Here is a 22,175-nt window from a genome sequence, read left to right on the forward strand (position 1 = left end):
TTTGTTTATTCTCGAGATTCGGCCACGTAATCATGCTAATGAGAATAATATATTTCAACAGCTACACGAATTATGCATCCACCGGTATGATCATCCTTTCCAGATAAATTAGAATATCTACTTCGGACGAATCCAATCACAGGTGCCAATCTGCTGTAATTTAGTCTTTGGCTTCTTTTTTTCTGAAGAGCTACGTCGCCGGATATACTGCCTGCACTAGAGTGCAACGTTATCTGTACAGGCCACAGCGGCCTACCGTGTGTGCCTGAAAATAGCAACGACAATAATCTGCCCTGCGAAGCTTCAGCAGTGATCTTTTTTAGGCTCATGGAAAACTTTATACATTCTGTAACACAATTATTTGACATGCTGCATTTCGTTGTGTGATTCTAAATAAAATTATTTTTTGCTATATTTCTTCAGATGACGGCTCACATTGGACAGCTCGAAACTGGGCGACACTCTGCAGCCTCGCTTATTGGACCATCAACCATGAGAACCTGTCGAGCTGACCTCTACGCAATCGCTTGGGAAAAAAACTGTCCATTTTGAGCATCTCACATTCAGATAAAAGCTGTTTTACTTGACCCGGAGACCCAATATGCACATTTGAATTGAATTTAATTCATTGATTACACAAGAATCGAAAATTTCTCTATTTGATATGCTTGATCGGTGCTTTATGTCGAACCGAGCACGGCCGTATTAAGAAACCTAGAAGTTATTAGTAATTAACTTATGAGAGTTCACCCACTAATATGTATGGGGCGTTGTTGATGTCCTTCTATATGATATACGACCTACTGTGCGGTCACGCATTATGGCCTTACAATGTATTTGATTATAAACACTTGTGTTTATAAGAAAATTATGAACACCCCATAAATTCTACTATGCTGTTGGGAAATTAAATCTGGCACACGAGTTAAAGGCCGTGGGGCTCATAGATGTTGGTGCACACATTGTAGCATGAATCATGCCCCTGCAGTTGAAGATTACATTGTCCGTAGCTAACTTCAACAGAACAACTTTCAAGGGTCGTGTCGTGTGTCTTCTCAGTTCGGAGATTGTTTGTTAGGAAACGCGGTGCGCAAAAGCCCCTTCTGCCTGTTAGTTCCTTACCATAGAGCGATGAAAATGAGAGGCCAACCTGGTCACGATTGCGGTGGCAAGCGGAAGATTACGAACGTAATGTAAAGAAATGTTCGTACGATCAGGATAATTATTGGACCAAACATTTTTTGCTCATTTGCCTGTCATGATATTAACTAGCACCCTTTTACATCGCTACATCATCTTATTAGTGAATATATAAACGCCTTAGAAGACAGAAACACTTAGATGTAAACATCCTGTGAGTTCGACCAGAGATAGTAATTGAATTTCTATTATTCAAAAATGCATATTCTACGCCTTTAACACGAGTGAGCATAAATAGGTTGGTAAGTACAGCGATGTTTTTACAATGCTAACGCATTCTCCCTAATGGTAACGGTCCGCTTCGAAGTGAAGCTTTTACGAAGCAATCAAATATAAAAATAGTAATAGTGGCCTTGATAAAAACTATATATTTCATTTAAAAACACATATAATAAAAGAAGAAAGCTAAACAAACTGGTTCAGGTAATGTAGTAGCTGTCGAATTTTTTACAGTGTTTCATCTTCGTTGCGTTAACGCCTGATTTGCCGAGTACACACGTACACTTGGCCATTTTTTCATTATGGCCGAAAAAAGTACGAATCTGTCTTGTATATCTTTCTCTAAAAGTGGTTCATTGTCATTTGGCGAAACCATTCGGAACATTAGCTTAAATTTATACACCGGAAAACTTTGTATGGTGCGAGTGATAAGCAGCACGGGTATTTCGGTACCAGACAGAAAACCTACGCGGTAGACCTAGTTAAATTGATTTGATGTCCGGTACTCCATCCGTTGGTTTGCTCCCGATCCGAATTGAAGTTTTACCAAGGCCAGTGTTCGAATCTGAATCACCACATATCCCTCCCGTTTAATAGGCCAATACGTTACCTGCTGTACCATCGCGGGGATCTTGTCGCAGCTGAACTCAATGAATCAAGACGTCAGGATGTGGAATTAACCTCTTAGTAGACCTAAGGTCGAATTCTGCAAAAGTTCCTCGGCTAAAAGTGGGTCCCCTGTTGTTCTAAGCAGAAAAAAAGCTGACACCGGACAAAGAAAGTTGATCAAAGAGTTCGATAGTTATACAGTCACGGCTGTATAACTATAGTTGGTAGAAAAAAGTCCACCTAAAAGACTCTACGAACTGATAATACAGTGTCGGTGTTTCATGTGCATGAAATAAAGCTGTGTTATTCCTTCGTAATCACAACATTATGTTCACTAACAAACGTGCGCTCACTAACAAAAAAAAAATCTGTTTTCAAACTAGTTTTTGGTATAATTGATTAGTATATTGGTATAATTGGTTAGTTATCTGGAAGGAGTTACAATTATTATTACTCATATACGAATGCACAAACTGGCTGATTCGAAACCCGCCCCAACTTTGAGCTTCGAGACGTTTCGTGTGTAGAGGCGGCTGTAACGAACATGGCAAAAAGACCACCTTTGAAAGCATTGGTTCTATACTGGAGAATATAGATAAGTTTTTTTATTGATTCGCACCTGTCCTTTGATCCGACTCAGGTCCAGTGGAGGGCAGTCCCTCGGCCTCGATGGTCTATGCTAAATGCAAGAGAAAAAAGTTCATATATCTAAGCCTACGTAATAACGATTTTGAAGACGTAATTTTACATCTGTTTCCAAACGCGCGCATTTTTGCAAATATTATCCATAGCTTACGTAATAAATAAAGAATATGATGGACATTTAGATTTTCGTGTGATAACCTCAGGCATATGTTTTATCAAAAGAGTGATAAGGGCGACTGGGCGTTGAGGAGCCCACATTTTGTCCGGAATGATTTTTCAAAAGAATTTATTGAGACATAAACGGCGACATGTGTAAAATTAAATTATTTGTGGCGGAACGTTTAAGTAATACCAACTTGTGTAAAGAGTATAAGCATTGCCTTAATTAAAAAAAAATATTTACTTCAGATTTTAAGCACAAATAATCAGTACATCAGCTATTACGTCAAGATGCGCGCATTGTTAATCATAAATACTGTCTTCTTCAGTGAGGGAACTTTTTAGCATGGCAGTGACTCTTCTCACTGAATTTTTCGATAACTCACCGATTCGTTAATTTCATAAAACGTATTGACAAACTTTGAGTAGTGTGTTTTTATTTGCTTGTACATCTATATTGTTTTTTGTCTATTTGTCTAATGCGGTTATATGTCATTTGTAGAGTTGGGCATTTGGGCGATGGCTGTAAGCCCGGGCTGGCGTTGTGATGGGCGTCGTCACCATTACGTTTTTAAACGGTAAACAACATAATTGCTTAAATACCATTTGTAAAACGCGAAAAACATCTTATTGTTCAGCTGTGTGGTGATTGTTGACGCTGGGTCTCCAAATGTCGTCATCTCTGATACGATAAGAAGGCTGTGCTGCCGTCGCACCTGCCCTGACCTTGGGGGTGAAGGCGTAGATTTAAGTTCTGGAGCATGTGATATATTTGGATTGAGTTTATTGCGAACTTTTCATTATTGTGAAGATTAACGCTCGACAGAGATTCGCATGTCCACACAAGAAAACTGTTTAGTTAGGTGGAAACTTAAAGGATACCTTCTGCTCAGGATTCGAACCCGAGCGTGGACCGACCTCATTTTGTGCTAGGAGCCAGTCAGACGTCTGATGAAATGCTTAATGACCGTACCTTACAAAAAACTCAGGTTTACAGATGGAATCCCATTATTACTGTAATACAGCTTTTTTTTTAGCCCTGGCAGCTTTGCTACATACAGTCTTAAAATTTAAGAAAAAAACCTTTCCCAAAAAACCGAAAAAATAAGAATGCATTCCCCACTATCAAACAGACACCACCAGCGTCAATAAGTATATGATCGATCGATAACTGATATGTTCCTAAACATTTGTTGGGAAATAGTTTATTTACTTGTCTTACGAAACGTATCCATTCATAACTCCCCCTTAATTAGCATGGCGTAAGATAAAGTACGACTGTTTTTTTACGTACTGACTTCTTGAAAGGCAAGGTCTTCTTTTTCTGCTTCCCTTCAGAGTAGTTTGTCTTGTTCAGTAGGGATCGAGGTAGAATTGTTAGTAGACCACTATGCTGCATAAGTAGTCCGCAATATAATAGTGAAAAAAGAACTGACCAGTCTTATAACATAATAGTTAATTTTTTTTTACAAAATTTGCTTTGGTTTACAATCTTGTATACATTAATTTTGAGAGAGAATCGGTGCAATCTTACTATTAATTTTTGTTTACTCAATCCAGTCTCCGCTTCGTCAAAGACTTTCGCTTTTTTTTGAGAAATTAGGGGCTTTACGCTAAATTCGTATAAATGTTGTACAATATTAACAACGAAACCATTCTACATTTAACGCTTATCATTATAGGTATCATCGTCAGCTCATGGGCCAATTTAGTAATGTGAGTGTCCTGAAACTGCGACGCATGCTGCTATAACGGGACACTAGTTTGGTCTTCGTTAGAGAAGTGTCCCAGGACATTAGAAATGAACAAAGAGGCTCAGATCGGTTTTCGACTCTATCAAATGCATCGTAATTGGATCACCAACAGCGAAACCTTGCGTGTCCAATGATCTTCCAATATGGACGACTCATCCAGTCACTCCCAAAATCTAGCATTGCCAACCATAGGTCTGTTATTACTCTTTTCATAGCCTCAACCGAGATCTTTTAAGAAGTAAATATACGTAAGACAATCAATGGATCTAATCTAGCGGATGTTCCTGCACGCAACGTAACGTTTAAATATGGTTGTTAATTTAAAAAAAAGTAAGAAATATATCTTTATTTCACTGAAAATAGCTCAAAATATCGAGTTTCTGTCATTTTTAAGTCTGAGACTTTTTTGGGGAAACACATCTTCTTATAACCTCATACGTTAATTTAGTTATATTATACTCGGTAACATGATGGTGTCGGGAAGTATTTAATCGCACGTCGTAAGGGGCTTATCATTTAAATTTTCACAAAGAAGCTTAATACGCTGTCACACAGTATCGCTTGAAGATGGACTATAGAAAAATGGTACATTAAACGTTTCGATAGTAGACAAACACAAAAAACACGAGACACAGAAATTACACGCGATGTCGACGTCCCTACCATTGCAAAAGCTTAGAAGTGTTCTATTTGAAAAGTATTATTAGATATGTCTATGTAAACAGATGATCCTAGTAAACTTGAAAAACCTATCTCAAGGAATTATTATAGTAAGTACTCGAATGCTCTGTAGGTAGCACCTTGACTCGTCGTCTCTAACAGGATCCTCTTGACCTACCAGAGCTTTGTGCAATCTGCCGTGGGTTCGGGCAGTGACGTCGTAAGCCTGGTAACCTTTTCCAGTTTGTCCGCATTGTTTCCAGACTGTTCCGCGGAGTTGAGTGCCGACAATCAAGCGCTAATGGCACAAGGGTCCCAAAATCAGGACGAATTGCGTTCGGACCTGTTCGCCCATTTTCCTCATTCGTTCCTCTACTACGGCTACAAAGTACAGGACTGGGAAAACACAAAAGGTTAGGTTGGCTAAAACCTGATGAGGCGGGGACAGTAGAGTAGCCAAAGGGAAAGGGAGAAAGCGGCTAGAGACAAGGGCCGGACGGTCGCGATGGTTAGTATAGCACAGCAGTGAGGAATCGAAAACGTCTCAGAGATAAAGTAAGCAAGACAGAGACAAGAAAAGCGACGAACGAAATTACCGAACGCTACAAGAAGGAGGTGGAGTAGGTGGAAGCAGCGAAGGAGCAGGAGAATGGACATAAGGAACAGGAAAGCGGGACATAAACACAATCAGGGAGCATCATCACACGGAGCAAGGAAGGCAGCACCACACGAACGCCGCCGTGCGTCCATATTGAGAGACACACAAAGACCAATAGACTAAGCTGGTCAGCGAAGGGGGTGAGTTTTGCGGGACCTTGTGAAGCGGTACGGGCTGTGAGGGGGAATCCTAATCCCCCTTGGTTAGTCAACCCCTCCACCCAACCCTCTTCCGTGTCTACCCGTTACTAGTATGGCTGCAGGCGCGTTTAGATAGGCGTTACTAGCCGTCAGGCTTTTCGGCCCTTCGTCTGCATCACCAGCCTACCCAGAGTCCCTGCAGCAGTCGGCTAGAGCCCTGGGATAGTTCAAGAGCTGCTCCGGCGAGTGACGCTCGTTCAGCTGCCTTGGCCTGACCTGCTGTCTCGGGGTAAGTCCCAGTAGAGCGCGGTAGAGTGGAACGTGGGGAGTAACAACTCTGGCGTGGCGTCGCCAGAGAAAGAAAGAAAGAGAGAACTGAGAGTTGATTTCTAATTTCAAAACTTGGTTCTGGGCCTCCGGGGAGACGATGGACGCGAAGCGAGCGAAGCTCGTTTTAGCCTGACCGGAGCGGACACTTGGACGGGAGACGTTAACAAAGAGTAGGATGCAAGTGGCAACTGCCAGGAAGCGACCGTCTAGCAGTTGGACCTCTAGATACTAAATAGGGTCGGTTTGAGACAGCTCTTATTTGCTAGTCATTGCCATGGTTCCACATAGCCCACCCAAATGTCGTTTCTTCTAGTTCTACTGCTCCCGCCGCCACGATTACTGCAATACTGCGGCGGAAGCTGTAGCCAATGGTTCCGGCGATAGTATCGATATTAATCGTACTGTCGATACTGAGACGCTGGGCTGTCGATTAAGACGTCGGCCGGAAAAGAGAGCGACGAAAGAGAGTGAGCATAGGATCATTGTCGCCAAAGGACTGCCGTTGAGTGTCGGGACCGACAAGATAATGGCGGTCAGTTGTTGCATTCACTGTCTGTTCAAAGGGGAGAAAACGTTAAATAAAGTAAGTGCATGCTCTAATCGAGGGGAGATAACCGAGGAACATCTTAATAGTGAAATGACAAGGCCATTTCTACAGACTGATGCAGTCCGCAAAAGATTTGCAAGCGGGTGTTATTGCGATGTAGATTTTATTTATCAAGCCATATTTAAAGTATCCGTTTGTTGAATGTGATATTTCCGTAATACAGAAATAAACAATCATCGTACTGTTTTTCATTTTGCTAATATATAACAAGCTTTTTTTTCAAATGAACCTCTGCTTAAGACATGTTTTATACAAAAAGGCAGAACAGAAAATAAATCTATACCGGTTTGCGTAAACTTCGACTTGTTCCATTTACGGCACACGACAAGGTGTTTACATGAAACGAACCCCAAAGCACATGCCCGCCCAAAGTAAGAGCTTCACCCTGATATTTGCAAATAGGTACAGGTACCCACTGTACCTCACAGCACCCGGTACAACATATGAACCTATAGAAGGTAGGTATCTATCTATATACACTGGACGCTGTTGCATAGTGATCCGGCATCAATGGAAGCTGCTACATCATCATCATCATTATTATTATCAGTGTGCGTGTGCGCTTGCCCCACAAGTTACATCTATTTGTTTACAAAGAGAGACTCTTATTGCTATAATTAGTTTGCCATTCACTGTAACTGGATAAACATTAATACATTATATTGTTCTTGTGTTTTCTTTGCCAAAGAAATCGAACAGAATCCACCGTTGATTATCAAACGCCCTATTCTCGCTATACTTATTGCGGTCGCCTACATAGAACTGAAACGTCTCAATCATATCTGAAGCGTATTGGTTTGCTCGCCCATTTTCCGATGGTTCATCCTTCATCTGTGTGGTCGCGGCTAAAAGAGGCTAGAAAAGGCCTCGCAAAATGGCAGGAGATGGCAGGAACAGCAACATTCTTCAAATGCTACTAAATCATTTTGAGTACCGTTACTGGTGGTACGGGCACCGCGGAAAACAGCATCTTATATTCAAAAGTCGATTTTTCTTCGCTTCCGCAGAGGAATTACCTTCGTTTCGCCTCAATCTCTTGTCGTACCTATCTTCTCTCGGTTTTGGCTCGATCCCTTAGCGTTCCTTTGCTATCTGCTACGTTCAAGCACCTCATCTTACTAACGGCGTCGGTGGTAAAGAGTTTACAGCGAAAAGATACCTAGCGCGCAGACACATGCACACACAGCATCTATGACGATATAGGGATCGCTCGAATTTCTGCACCGGTGTAAGGTACATAGCAAACTGTACGAGCTACTACCGAGATCTCTATCAAGATGCGTTTTTTCCTGTAAACTGGACGGAGTGTGTACGGCATAATTTGGACGGGTGAGGCCGAGTCCAACGCGTCAAGGCGTATACGAGGCCTGGCGTGCCTACGACAACGAACTCCCCCGTCCCCTGCATAATGGGGGCTGTGCGGAGGCAAGGGGACGGGTAGAGACTACGACCAACAGTGCAGCCAACTCGTATGGTTGCGCATAGCAAGCGGGCGATGTGGCAGTCGTAGGCAGGCAGGCAGCACCCCGGAACGGGACAAGGATGAACCAAGATGAACGAAACCACTTTGCGTATATGGAATTCGATGGAGTCGCAGTTTAGGGGAAGAGAGGAAGACCAAGGGGGTGAAGGATAGAATAGTAGAGCCATAGGTACGAACGGGCTTAGACTGAGTTCGCAAGCGTTGGCGCGGCGCGCGACTTAAAATTCAAATCTTCATTTGGCACCATTTCGAACATTACAGTCTAACAGCTATAGCGTCTATATGCGAGAAGAACATGTGGCAAAAGGAGAGAAAGACAAGTGAAGTTTGGGACGGTCAAGGGACAGGGGTTGAACAATGATGGTAGTGTCGTCGGAAATGGTACCTGACGGCCAAGAGGGTTAGGCAGAGGAGTCAGGTTTGAAGCATGGACGAGAACGACCGTAAGCAACAACAGTTTGATTATTTAAAGCCTGAATGAAAACTTGTTCATTACACACTGGACAAATTAGTACAATAGAAGTACACGGCCACAATCGCATGCAGAATTGTACGGCACGTCAAGTATGTCAGCCAGCCAGTTAGAAACGTTCACTAAATGATTTCACCGGACAGTGAGGGTGTGTGGAAACCCTAAATGATCATCATTTAAACTAATGGCGTCGCAATTAATGAAGAAACAGATGAATAAATAAAGCTGAAAGAGTGTATAGTGAATAGATCATTTAGAATATTCGTAGAACAAAGAGTGACACTGTGGGAAAATTGTCACCGCTAGATACGTCCCATTACCTTACTTTTTCTAGTTGTTATTATCGTCTATATATATATATATATATGTATATATATGTATAAAAAAAACGGGTTGTCCATATACACAACTGGTACGCCTTATCAATGTCCTAAAACTACTGTAGGCCTGTTTACTTTCATTTAGCAACCCTGCATTGTCCTATGTTTAAATGCCAGTGCACGCTTACCCATACGTTATTGCTATTCGTATCTCAAAGTATCCACGTGTCGGTGCTTCTTTTCCTTCTTCAATACAGGCCCAGATGTCTGTAAACATGTACAACCTTTGCCTGGTATTTTCAGATGTAGCAACATTGATATTGTGCAACAGTCATGTGAGTGGTATTAGCAGAATTAGCGCTAATATTACTATCGCATCCGCATATTATTCGGATGGTCATTAAATCAGTAGCACCTGTTTATCTTTAATGAAAGCGTTTATAGAGAATGCCGTGCCTAAAGGACGAGACTGAAAAACAGCAGCAGACAAAACCAAACATAGTTTGGCTAAATTTCCGAACGCCGATTTGTATATTGGAAGCTGCAGCCTTGATGCGAGCAGTAGCACTGCCAGCGTCTTGAGGTAACTTGATCAGGAAAAGCAACTTAGTCCTGCTTCATCTCTCCATCTTTCCGTCCTTGCCGGTTTCTTAGACCGTTCGGAGGGACCAGTTGATGTCGTCAATTGCACATAATGTTATATCACCTCAAGATGAGTCGCTCAGTCGCCCGCAGCGGCCACTGATTGATGTCGGCTCTCTTTCTCATTCCACCCCCTCTCCCCTCCCCTTTCTCTTCGTATGCCTTCTCTCAGCTGAGCCGGGGGAGAAGACCTGACAGCACAACCTCACCACGGTCGAACTCGACCAAGCGACCCACTGTGCTGGCAGAGAGATTTGTATTGGCCACGAGAAGGAACCCCTGACTGGGTCGCGACAAATCATGCTGCTATTGGCGATGATGATGATGATGATGATGATAATGAGTGGGATTATATATTGGCTGGTAATCACATTGCGAAAAGGATGGGACAGGGGAAGGGGTATACGAGAAATGGGGCCAAGTTGGGTGGCGATCGGACAGTCATGGCGAATCACCCAATCAACACATTGGTCGACCCAACGCGTCTGCCGCCTAACCCAAATAGAATTGTCCTAGCCTGGCATCGCAACGATCTGCTCTGAAGATCGCGACGGGGGTACCGCCAACGGCCGCTACGGACAGGGACAGCGATAAGGACGAAGACGACAGCGAGGACAACGACGAAACCGACCTTACGAGGACAGAAGGCAAAAAGAGGTAAGAAACCGATCAAAGGAACATCGCTAGTTCATGGAATGAGGAAAACTAATGATGATATTTTCGCTATTAACGACTAATAAAAGGGCAATATGGAATCTTATGAATGAAAACTACAGCATCTAATACGTGCGTAATAAAATAACAGAACCGAAATTAAATTTTGTAGTATTGGAGGTATAATTTGTATCTTTGTGGCTTGTGGCAATTACGAAATTGATGCCGCGTCCAACTACTACCAGACAAACGTTCTGAACTTCGTGCCCGGAACTGCTGAGTACTACATCAGAGAAGCACTAATCGTTAGAACAAAAATCTGTGCTGTTTTGAACATATTAATTACTAGTTCTACCAGTACTAAGTATAATTATTCATCTTAAGTGTCATGGACTGAAAAGTTATTGTGTGTAATTATTTTCTATTTTTTTTTTTCAATAAGTTAATTAAATCAGAACAGAAATGTACTATACCTTTTTCTACACAAACAGGCAAATTGAGACGAACGAGCCTTTACGAAGGTGTGTCAACGTACGTTTCACCAAGAGAGAGGCACGCATTGCTTCATTTTCGCCGGTTTTAACTAGATAACTTATAGTAAATACTAGTAGTTGTGTATGGTGAGCCTTAATAGAATTCACATTAGCGCAGGCTGGACGAGCAGAATGCCGAGAAGTTTTATCGTACTCAATTATCGTCCTATTATGACCGGCTCGATGGTTGTGATATGATATAGAGAGAGAGAGAGAGAGAGAGTTTTCGAGTTATTATTTGAGCGAGTGTTCGGAGGTGGTTCACATGAATGAAAGCCAAGCAATAGACACTTTATTTCTGTATATGGTTATGCGTTTTGTCAAAGTGACTTGATTTGATAATGCTACTCTGACGCCACCTTTATTGCAGCATCTTTTCCTAAAGTAACGCAACACCCCCTAGAGATTTATTCGCTCTGTTCAGAGTTCGCATCGGTAAGTCCCTTGGGTCACGGGCGGATTGGCTCCATGGCGGATCGACGCTAGGGTAGCAGTAGCCCGTACTTACTTTTACCACATGTATACACCCGAGTCCTTTAGGTGGAACTCTATTCCCCATTGGTTCGATACGTTCAAGCAGTTTTAAAGCGTTTAAATTTTTAGCGCCATCAAACACATAGCACAAAGCTGCTGATTGTGATAAATGCTTATCCCGTACTGACTCAGTCCGGTACGGCTCACCGATTCAATGGTAGGGCTTATGCCCAGCCATGTATCTATTTGGCCACTGGATCTATTGGCCGCAATGTCACAGGGGCTTGACGCTGAATGAAATCCACATAGTCTTTGGTTGAGTGTGGCGAGCAGCTCGCTGGAGGGCTGGATAGAGCAGCTATTTGCAGTTTCGTTTCCCTGTTCGGTGCTCTGAACCCCAGCTAAATATTGTATATTCTATCCCCCAGGTAAGACTGCAACGTCGTCTTTGTTGATCAGTCACCTTTATTTCGCGATATTGTACTGGTTAGTTTCAGCCAAGGTTTAAAGAGGCATATATTTTTCAATGCTCCGCCGAGGAAGCCGGTGAGCAGTATCGGAAGTAAACGAGACAATAAATTCATAGCGTTTACTACGTCTGTAATATGATTAGAAGTTATTACCATAGATATTTGGAAATAAATGAAACTTTAAGAGCGTTAGACAAGGAGCTTTTGAGAACTAATGTATCCATTAAACGCTTCGTATTTCTCTAGACGTGTGTGAACATGTTGAAATTTTTCGAAAATATAAAAGTGATGATGATTTTCGAGATACGCCGTGCATATAGAGGACAATACACACCCGTTGATAATTATCTCATAATCGTCACTCTAATTCAACCTATGTCTAATCTCACTTAAAAAAGATCAAAGACTTCATTTAGGCGGACACAGATACAGCTGCTGCCGTCGAGTTTTAAGGCTACGCCAAATCTTCATGTAGGTCCACACCTACTTATATGTTTACGATTCGTTTGCATCATTAGATGTTTAATCAAGTCAAGTTATAGGACCTCGAAATTTGACGCTAACATACAGTGCATACGACAAAAACGAAAAAACTACTCAGTCTTTTCCATAGATGATTAGTAGTGGCCATGGTGGGCAACGTGTGTGTGTGTGTTTGTGTTTGTGCTAATCCTTGGGACGCACTGTGGTCTAGGTTCGAACCCGGGCGTGGACAGACCTTGCTTCATGCTGGGAGCCAGTTAGCCGTCTGTCTAAGACTCGATTTCAAACTGGGTGGATCTTTATTTTACTGCAATAATAAAGCTTCTGGATTCCAAGTTCGTTCTTCGCCCATTTTAAATGTCTACCTCAGTGCAGAACGCTATCTTTGAAAGAAGCGCTTTCGAATAACGGAGTTGGTTAAGAGTAGACAATTCCAGGTAAAAGATAAGCAGAGCTTGAATCTAGGTATAAAGACAAGAGTGAAAGTATCGCCATGGTAGTTGATAACTACCTTAACAGTTTCGTCCGTCCGTGAAGTGTTTCTTGCAGATTAGCCACATGATTCCGTACTTGATTCCGTAACTATGAGCTTGCTTCACTAGCTTTTATATTAGTCTCTCTTAAAATTATCTGGTGTTATAAGGCGAACAATCTCTATGCAAGCTTCATTGAATCCTAGCTAATAGCAAGTAGAGCAAGCATCATTAAATTCACATCAAATATAATAGCAAATATGGGCCCTCTAGTCCGCTTTCAATTTTGTCTGACTACTAATGGTGTGTAAGCCATCTTCGAACGATGAAGCTAACATTGGCTAGAGTTGACACCTGAAAAGGGGCTCGCTCCCCAATGTATATGAATAATAATAATAATTGTATTTAGTTTACGAGCCCGCTATGCATGGGGGGCACTTCATTTGAATGAGGGGAAGATGAGCGTGGAAGAAGTCTTGCCGAAGGGAAGACTTGTCATCGACCTCGCCTTTACCCCTAGTAACTGTTGTTTCTATTGCTCGCGCAGAGTAGAAAGTATCTCTTCAGCTTGGAGTGTGCTGCGACAGATGGTACGAAGGAAATTTACGCCTCTACCTCACATCGACCATAGGGCATTTCACAATCACGAGCACTGGTACCCCCTCATGGATGCATGCTGAGACAAGGTGATATGGACGTTTCCCGCACTTGATGCTGGCTTTCAGCACCTGATGTTATCTTGTGTATAGTACTACAGAGAACTAATGAAACTAGTTGAGACGAAAATCGGTATATTTGGCGCAACTTCCTAAATGCGACAACGAATTTCTCTTAGGAGATCTCCTATTTACGACAGATACGGAAAAAGTGTTAGTCACTGCCAAATCGAAGGCTAGAAGTAATTAAGATATTGGATATTGGCTACTTGGGGTAATGGTGCAGTTTTTTTTTTTGGGTTACAAATCTGTCTTGGACACGATATGGAATGTTTAAATATTACTGTTGGTGGCAGCCTAAGTGTAAGAATATGTAATGTTAAATTTCTGCGATAAATATTTTAAAAATGAGAGACCACATCCGATCATTACCAGTAATAACGATATCCAGTTGGGACTGCACTGGGTCAAGAACAGCGCAAGGTTCAGTGTTTGAGCTGTTAGTATGACTTTAGTACCACGTCGTTTCTATATTTCTACATAAGATCTCAGTTTTTTTTTTTATTAATTTCTAAGTTACAAGTTACAATCTTTAGGTTAATAGAGGATTTATTATATATATATATATATATATATATATATATATATATAGTAATAGGGCGTTGCGATTTCTAAGTTTCGTGTAACTTCTGCTTATTTCAAATATAGACCCATCACTGAGCTAGTTGGAAAGGGTGCACCATTTATAAAGTGAGAGCGGTGCTGGAAAAAAGTTCTAGATAGTTTGAAAAATATCGGGTTCTCCTGTTTCTTTTTAGCTCGTTGGCTTATATAGTTTGAACGGTCTCATAGTTGATGTAACTAAGGTTCCTTACTCATAATTAAATCGCCGTGTTTTTCACGCAGTAGCGTTTTATTTTGATATGCACAGTTATTGTGCAAGGTATGCCTAGATACGTGAGCTTCCTTATTCGATGACGCTCATATACGTCGCCAAACCCAAAATGAATATTGCTTTACTAATTGAGAAACTGTTTCAGCAAACATGGAATTGTTAAAGCGTCTACTGTAAAACTTCCTACCTTTAGTCCTTCTGCAACGAACAATAAAGTAAATAAATCGCTATTCAGTAGGGCATTAGAAGTCGACCATCTCAAAATAATCTGACAGCAGTCATCTGAACTATCATCGGTCGTCGGAAGCTAGTCGTCGTGGGCTGGGTATTCCCTGGGTTACGCGTGCACTGACTGTTGCCCAGTAAGTGTAATGATGTTAATTAATTGTGAAACAACCTAATCCAGAAACTGTGCATCTTTCTTTCCAAGTACCATTCGCAATATTGTCCTTTTCGGTCTCTACCACTGCCTGCATTTATTGATAGCATGGAGCACAGCCGTAATTAATCTTTTCCATTCACATGATTGTTACCGTGATACGAACGGATACTTGGTTAGCTGATACCAAGCTGACAATTGGATTATCTTAGAGAATTTTGGAACGGAACGTTGCTCATGAAAACCATATGTATTTTTTATCTGGTCCAAACTTATCTTTTTCCGATTAATTGTAAGGCGCATTTGCTTGAAACTTGCTCCGATATTGTCTCTATACTTCTGCTATACCTTTGTACTTTCAATGTATTTTATTATAAATTTTCTTTGCTCGAAAGTTAGTCTTGGTCTACTCATTACTTCCAGTTAAATGCACCTTGAGAAGATTGAACGAAAATGTCACGACTTACTAAATAATGCACACTCGTTTTGGGCACTCTGCACATACAGCTTGTCTTATCGGCAAGCGCGGGCAATTTCAAAATACTTCCGCTAGTTAAAATGGTTCAAGCAATCCTCTATATATATATATATAGGCAACCTGATACTAAAACAACTTGGCGACAAAGCTATTTAAATCCTAAATATTTTAACGTTTCTATTTATTTACATTCGCCTCTATTTACATTACACTTAATCACTTATTACGGATTTTATCTAATGCACGCCTTCCAAATGGGACACCAAATGAGGCATGCATAAACTTACGACATGTCACCACTTCTCAGTATCTATCCAGTAGCTAATAATAACAATATTAATTTAACAGCTTAATACTTTCAGTACTAAAATATATGCTACAGTGCGTATTAACGCAAGTTAGGCCTCGGGGGGGAGAGGGTCGCCGCATCTCTATATTCTGCACTGGATCTAATTAGAATTTCGTTCTAGTGTTTCTTTTGCACTTCAGTTTATGGCACTTTTTTTTAACATAGTTCACGAGCCTGGTCGTATTACTAAGCTTCCCAAAACACAAACCTGCTCCGTCCATAAAGCAACCTAACAAAGTGCGGTGTACATCGAGTTACCGCCGCTGCTGCTGATCCTGCAGCCCCCTTATACCCCTTATCGATTTTTCCCCTTACCCTGCCCCTAAGCGCTTAACTGCATTCTCCACCATCATCAGTGGTTGCCAGCAGGCCAACCAACTCCCTGATGCGTCCACCAGACTAACGTTTTCGTCTGTTCCTTCTAGCTCTTCTCACTTGTATCTTTTTCCCCTTTACCTCCCAGCAGCGCCGTGAGCGAGACCGCAGCAGCAGTTCAAGTATAACAAACTCTGCTGGCCACCAGGCCCTCCAGCAAGCCGAAGAGGCTAAAGAATGGGAACACGAGGCTTTAATGTGCTAATTGTACCCCTATGCTGGCCCTGCACTTTGTCCCCCATACACATGCCCCTATTACCGCCCTTAATTCGCTGCTGCGTGTCTTCTCGCGCTACACACCAGCACACAACCACCAGACTCCCACAACCTTCTGTCGTGCTACCACTGGTGGCGCAGACGAGGCAGAGCGGTAACAGCAGCTCATAGGGGAAATTGCGGGCGTGGGGCACGAGGAAGCAATTAAAAAGATTTATTCAATTTGCCTCCTCCTCTTCCTCTTTCACATCCCCCTCCTCTCTCTTTTGGCTCATTCGTGCTCCTGCCCTCGGCGCCTCGTAGCTTCCTATAGCCAGTCTTCCGCCAGCCAGCTGGTGGGCGAATGGCACCAGCAAGCAGACGGGGAGCAAGCGCCGTTCTCCGTTCGTTTGCTCAGTCAGGACCATTGCCACCACCACCACCGCTACCGCCGCCGCTGCTGTCGCTGCCGCCGCGCGCGCAGTCTCGTTGCCCCACAGCCTCTCGTTGCTCTCTCTCTCTCTCTCGCCTTTTTCGTGTCACTGCTGCACCCCGACCCGGCCCAATCCTGCCCCCGCCGTTCGTATGTTCGTCCGCCCCGCACCCGACCTTCCATTTCCCACCACTCAATTCGCTCATCGCACCCGCGCAGTTGGCCCCGCCCCTGTTGGCGCGCTAAGACCCGCCCACGTGACCGAGTGCCCAGCGCTAGTCCGTTAGCCGACCAATAGCAGGCCAGCGCGGTAGTGACGTCACAGTGAGATGAGATGATTTCTTCCTGGTACAGCGGGTGTATGTGCGCACACAGTTGCCATCGTAGTGTATCTTTCTACTGAGTGTAGCACATCTATGCGTCTCTGTGTATCTTGTCTGTGTATGCAGTGTAGGGCACAAAGAGTGCGTGCGTGGACGCCAAGTGGTGCCGGTTCGCCTGTGGAGCCAGCGTTGCCACCTAGGTACGCATCTAAGCAGTCAGGCAGACAGACAGACAGACAGACCGGCAGACATCCTCTCTCTCCGTTGGCCTGCTCCCAGTCCTGCTGGCGCGGGCTGCCTCTGCCAACTGCTTTTTCTCTTTCTTCTTCGAAGTAGCGCTGCGCCGCTGTGTGTACAGCCGGTAAAGCTACAGTATGGCGGCCGGTCACCAGCGCACGCTGCGGGTCTAGTCTTCGAGGGCGGCTGTGGCGGGTGCAGGCATTGGGAGGCTCCACAGCGCGGAGCTCATCGACACGGCAGCAGCGTGCCAGTGGGCAGTGGCTGTCGAGCAGTGCTAGCGTGCGAGTGCAGAAATGGCGGCGCGAATTCAAGCCGTGCGTTCAGAGTGAGTTGGGAACTCGAGCTGGAAGGAGGTCCCTGTTGGTAGGAGGTAAGACAGCAAGAAAGGACAGACAGAAGCATACAGGGCAAGCCGACGCAAGTGCGCTTGCCGCGTTTGTTCGTATGGCAGAATCGCAGTCTCCTTATCATCACAATAACGTTGATGAGCGCAAGTTAAGAGATCAGGCGGTAGTGTCGAAAGCCGTTCGTTACTGCTTTTATCGCATGTGCGAAATTCCATAACTCAAGTCGGGAACAAGGCAAGACGACGTTAGGTGTTTTAAGGATCGTTGTCATCTTTTTACATTAGCAACGTGGATGGCAGTGTGAATGGGGCCATCTATGCGACACTAGGCTGTGTTGACGCGCGTCTTCACTAATTCATTGAAAGTGTTAATAATAAGGATCATATCGGTAGAATGACCATTTGAGCAAACTTTGTTCGAACGAACCATTTGATTGGACTGAACTAGGCAAAGAAACTAGGACGTGCCACACATCAAGAGGTCGATTCTTGAACAGTAGATAAAACGCAGGACGAACTAACTCTCTACCCTCTATCAGAAAAAAAAATAGTGATAAAAAGTTCGTTTTTTTCCGTTCGTGTGATCGATTGTGTGAGGTTCTGCGGGCCTTTAGACGGCCAATCAAATTGACATCCTGGAGCATTTTAACAAGGTAACTATTGGTATTTCATTAACTAGATTTTCTAGTGTGCATTACTTGTATGGCACTGGAGCATTGTGAAGTGTTACCCAACTTTATCGTAAGCATGGGTTTTTCTAATGTTTGGGTTTCACCTGGGTTTCTCCTCTTTCGACCAATTATTAGCAAGTCCTTTAAACTCCGATCTGTCTAGGTGAAAACACGTTAAACAATGCTTTTTTTTTTTTTTTCCATAAAAATAGACCGGAAAAGGACTTCGGGTAAAAGTTTCACAGCATAAGTGTGTGTATGCGTCCACGCGGTGCTGTCTATTCCATCATGTAGTACCATAGCGTAAGTCTGCTTGTAGGAAATAGATTGAGCTCATATTTTTGGCGTTGCGTATTTCATCTCAGAACAAATGTCACAGTGAACTGTGGGTATGCACCTACACAATGTATACATTATATAAGAGTAACTTTTAAGTCACGAGCACAAGTTAACGTCCGATCCGAAAGCATGAAAAAAGATGATCGCATATTAGATATCCTTGCCGATCTGAGCACATTAGTTTAGCGGATTCATAAGTGCCGTAAAAGTTTCACATTTACGGCACATCTAACCTTGTTGCTCTGACACAATGGGTGCGTCAGTTTAAACATTTGGCTTATACTCTTCACATTTACCAGTTAACGATAATTTACATATTCGAGGTGCCCGACAACAGAATATCTTCGCCGCTAAAAATAATTATAGCAACAACGATAACGATACTAGAAGATAGTCCGAGTGTAGATTCTTAGATGCTTGAAGACTGAGCATATCATTGAAGAAATTCTGCATTCACTAATAGTACTGTTTCCCTATCCATTAGCGACTGATACTGATACCTCTGCCTATACGGTGAGCCGCTATTGATTTGCAGTGTTTTTTGTGTCGTACACTAAGGACTGAAAATAATGATGACTGTTTATAACCTGCGAATTCTTCCATGAGAAATCATTCAATAACTTGGTTAAATTCTGCCACTGTTATCGTTCAAATCGATGATAGAATAGTCGCGTCACCGACCTGCCATAGGCGTTGAAGCGATCATTGGGGGTCCCCTTGAATGACTGTTATCACTGCAACGGTTGTAGATTTCAATTGATAGAACGTAACGTTTTTCTGGAGCGTATGCGTGTGTCATACATTGTCAGTGTCTATTATTTACCTTCGAAAATGGATGATGCTCTCATTAGCATTAGCACATTTGTCTTCAGTGTTTAATTACAATTAAATTCACGTATTTTATTCAAAGGAAAGGCCCCCTGGAGCAAATTACGTTTGAAACTTTTTAATTGTCACTATTAACGATGCGAAGATATTGTCAATGACAATACTCTTAGATCAAAGCCGTAATCTAGAATAATTATCTTCTTTTTTCTGCCTTGATTCATCTATCGAGTATGGCCGTCACTAAGCGGTCGGTACCATATAGTGACGAGTTCCAGCTGAGCAACTGGAGAAAAACCGCTTGGATTTGAAGCAGAAGGCTTCTCAAAAGTAGCGGTAACAAAATTACAGTCGTTCGTACATTAGCTCACAATCGTACTTTGTCGACTCGTCATATTGTTCTCAATGGGCTTAGCGCGAGAGCACTGTTGATTCAATTTACCGTAAAATCTTCTCTCCCGCACAAGGATATCCTTCGTCCTTGTCGTTTTTTTTCTAAAGAACCGTGGTGCAAATAAACCTAAATGCAAAGATTAGCTAAGCTTAAGAGTTCTTCAACTTAATCCAAATTGTCTTTTTCGTTTGTCGTCGCTCCGGCTTCAATCTCTCCTGCGACCAATCCATCTTTATCTCTCTCTCCAGGTCGAAGTCATCTCGGTGACCAGAACTTCGGCTCTGCCCGGTCTATCCCACGACTTGAGAGCAAGGTTGTACTTACCTCGCTGCGGCTTCTTGATTACTTGGCTACCGCCATCGCTCGTACGTTACGCGCACTTATCCGATTATCTTGTTCGTAGCTCGACGGCGACCACCGTTGCTGCTGCTGCGACTACAATTAAGGCAATAGCGGCGGCGGCAAGACGGCAGCAGCAGCGTCGACGTCGCACCTCGTGTCTCGTCCCGTCGGCGGGCAATGCGCCTAGGTAGGTGTCCTCCGAGGCCGCGGGCCCCATCGCTCCTCCAGCCACCGTCGGAGAAATGATCGTAGCTCCCATCATACAACTGTTACTAGTCGACAAATAATAATATTTGTGCAGATGGCGAGGCGGCAATTCATAAATTATGCTGCCCCTTGCTACCACCCCAGCGGTACCGCCTGCCGAGCAACGCTCGAGTCCCAGCCGGCAGGAGTTACTGCCCTCGATGGGCTGCAGAGGCACAGCCCAACCCCAAGCTAGGGCGATTCCGCTTTCCTCTTAAGCAAGCAAAGCCCAGGGCATTGCTGCCTGGCTCCTCCGACAGCCTCAAGTCCAATCGCCCTTTCCTGGTCCCCACTTCCCGTTGCCTCTCCCCCTCCCACGATACTCCCTAATTCCACACCAAACTCACTATTACGAGCCACAAGCCCATCCAGCCGACTAGTCTGCTACCAAGCCTGCGCCCTCGTCCACCCGTTCAGCCACCCACCACCCACAAGCCCCAAATAGAGAACTGAACAGGGGCGAACTAGCAAGTTCTTTCTATCTCTCTATTGTGCGCTGTATACTCGGTATATCATGTACTATTCTGTACACAATAGCGTAGAGCAACGTTAAGCTAGGTTAGCGGGGTATGTTGTTGTTAGCCTCGTGAGCTCATCCGCTTACGTTTGCTATCTTAGCACAATACTAGTTGACACAGGAAGTGAGGGCAGATAAAACTGGTGAGGGAGCGCTCATCGCGAGCCACATCGAGAGATTGGCTCCATTGACTTCCTATGGACAAATTTATACTCACTTGATCCGTAACAAGTTCCATTGGCGCGAACAGGGTTTAAATAACATCGCGTTCCTGCTGGCCGCGGAGTTATCGAACGCAGAGAAGATGGATGTGCGCTGAGTGGGGCGTCTCATTATCAAACCAGTCATGGGAATTTTGATTGGCAATATGATTCGCACGATACGTGCGGTGTGCAGATTGATCCTTGAAATCCTTTATGAGTAGGGCCGGTTTGAAGGATGAGCACAAATATTCAAAAGTTATGTTAAAACCCTTTTTGCTCTTTAGGCAAAGCTACGGCCGGATAGGCAGGGTGATGCAGAGACTTTTTTATGCCTAATTTTTTATTTCGTATAGATATACGACGTTGAATAAGCGCTTATTATAAATGAGATTTCATATCGTGTTTAGTATATTCGTGTATAGGTAGGATTATGTTATTGTGTTTCATCGTATGTTTTCACCAGCCACCTAATCTACCTAGAATTTTTAAGGGCCATTTGCAAAATCTTTTTATTTTTATCTGGCTCTAGCTATATAATCTGCATAATATAGGGTGGTACTTCGTTTATTATTTTCGAATGGAATTTATACATCGTGGGGTGTATTTTTATATTCTTGTCTCAAGTGACCGTGATATTACTAGTAAAACTTCAAACCACATAACACTTTCAGTTCCCTTATGTAAATTCGTACTCTTAAGAAATGTTGGCGTTAGTTGGTAATAGCCGCTTAACAAATTAGTGGTGCTTAAAGAAAAAAAAATACCAGCCGCCAGGTACATGAAGGCGTTGATACGCCGAACGTTTGAAGTCAAAAAGAGACGAGTTAGATCATAGGCACAAATAACAATAGTAAGCCATCTGACATCGTTCCCGGATAAGCTTTATCAAAAAGGTCATCTCTAATATTTTTGATCAGAATGACATCGTGTCAAACGTCATTTCTGAAAGCGAGTTGTCTTCCATTAACAGGCTGTTTATACTAT

At 43.2% G+C, this 22,175-nt stretch overlaps 2 protein-coding genes and 1 long non-coding RNA gene across 4 annotated transcripts in view; all 3 read left to right on the forward strand.

Moving 5' to 3' along the window:
- The window catches only part of LOC111243170 (uncharacterized), a 35,922-nt gene extending 32,665 nt beyond the window's left edge, over nucleotides 1-3,257 (forward strand). Inside the window, exon 7 of the transcript XR_015322667.1 lies at nucleotides 424-3,257. The gene's annotated coding sequence lies outside the window, so the exon portion shown is untranslated. The remainder of the gene's footprint in view (nucleotides 1-423) is intronic.
- A 1,236-nt stretch (nucleotides 3,258-4,493) lies between these two features.
- LOC147758554 (uncharacterized) lies at nucleotides 4,494-7,091 on the forward strand. The gene is made up of 2 exons (XR_015318973.1): nucleotides 4,494-4,778; nucleotides 5,510-7,091. It is a non-coding gene; the product is annotated as an uncharacterized LOC147758554 (long non-coding RNA).
- Nucleotides 7,092-17,501: 10,410 nt separating this feature from the next.
- LOC111243080 (uncharacterized) overlaps nucleotides 17,502-22,175 on the forward strand; it is a 30,812-nt gene continuing 26,138 nt past the window's right edge. For both annotated transcript variants that reach the window (XR_015318522.1, XM_022788144.2), the window contains exon 1: nucleotides 17,502-18,307. The gene's annotated coding sequence lies outside the window, so the exon portion shown is untranslated. The remainder of the gene's footprint in view (nucleotides 18,308-22,175) is intronic.

Source organism: Varroa destructor, unplaced genomic scaffold (genome assembly GCF_002443255.2).
Source record: "Varroa destructor unplaced genomic scaffold, Vdes_3.0 BEIS01000001.1, whole genome shotgun sequence".
NCBI classification, from domain to species: domain Eukaryota; kingdom Metazoa; phylum Arthropoda; class Arachnida; order Mesostigmata; family Varroidae; genus Varroa; species Varroa destructor.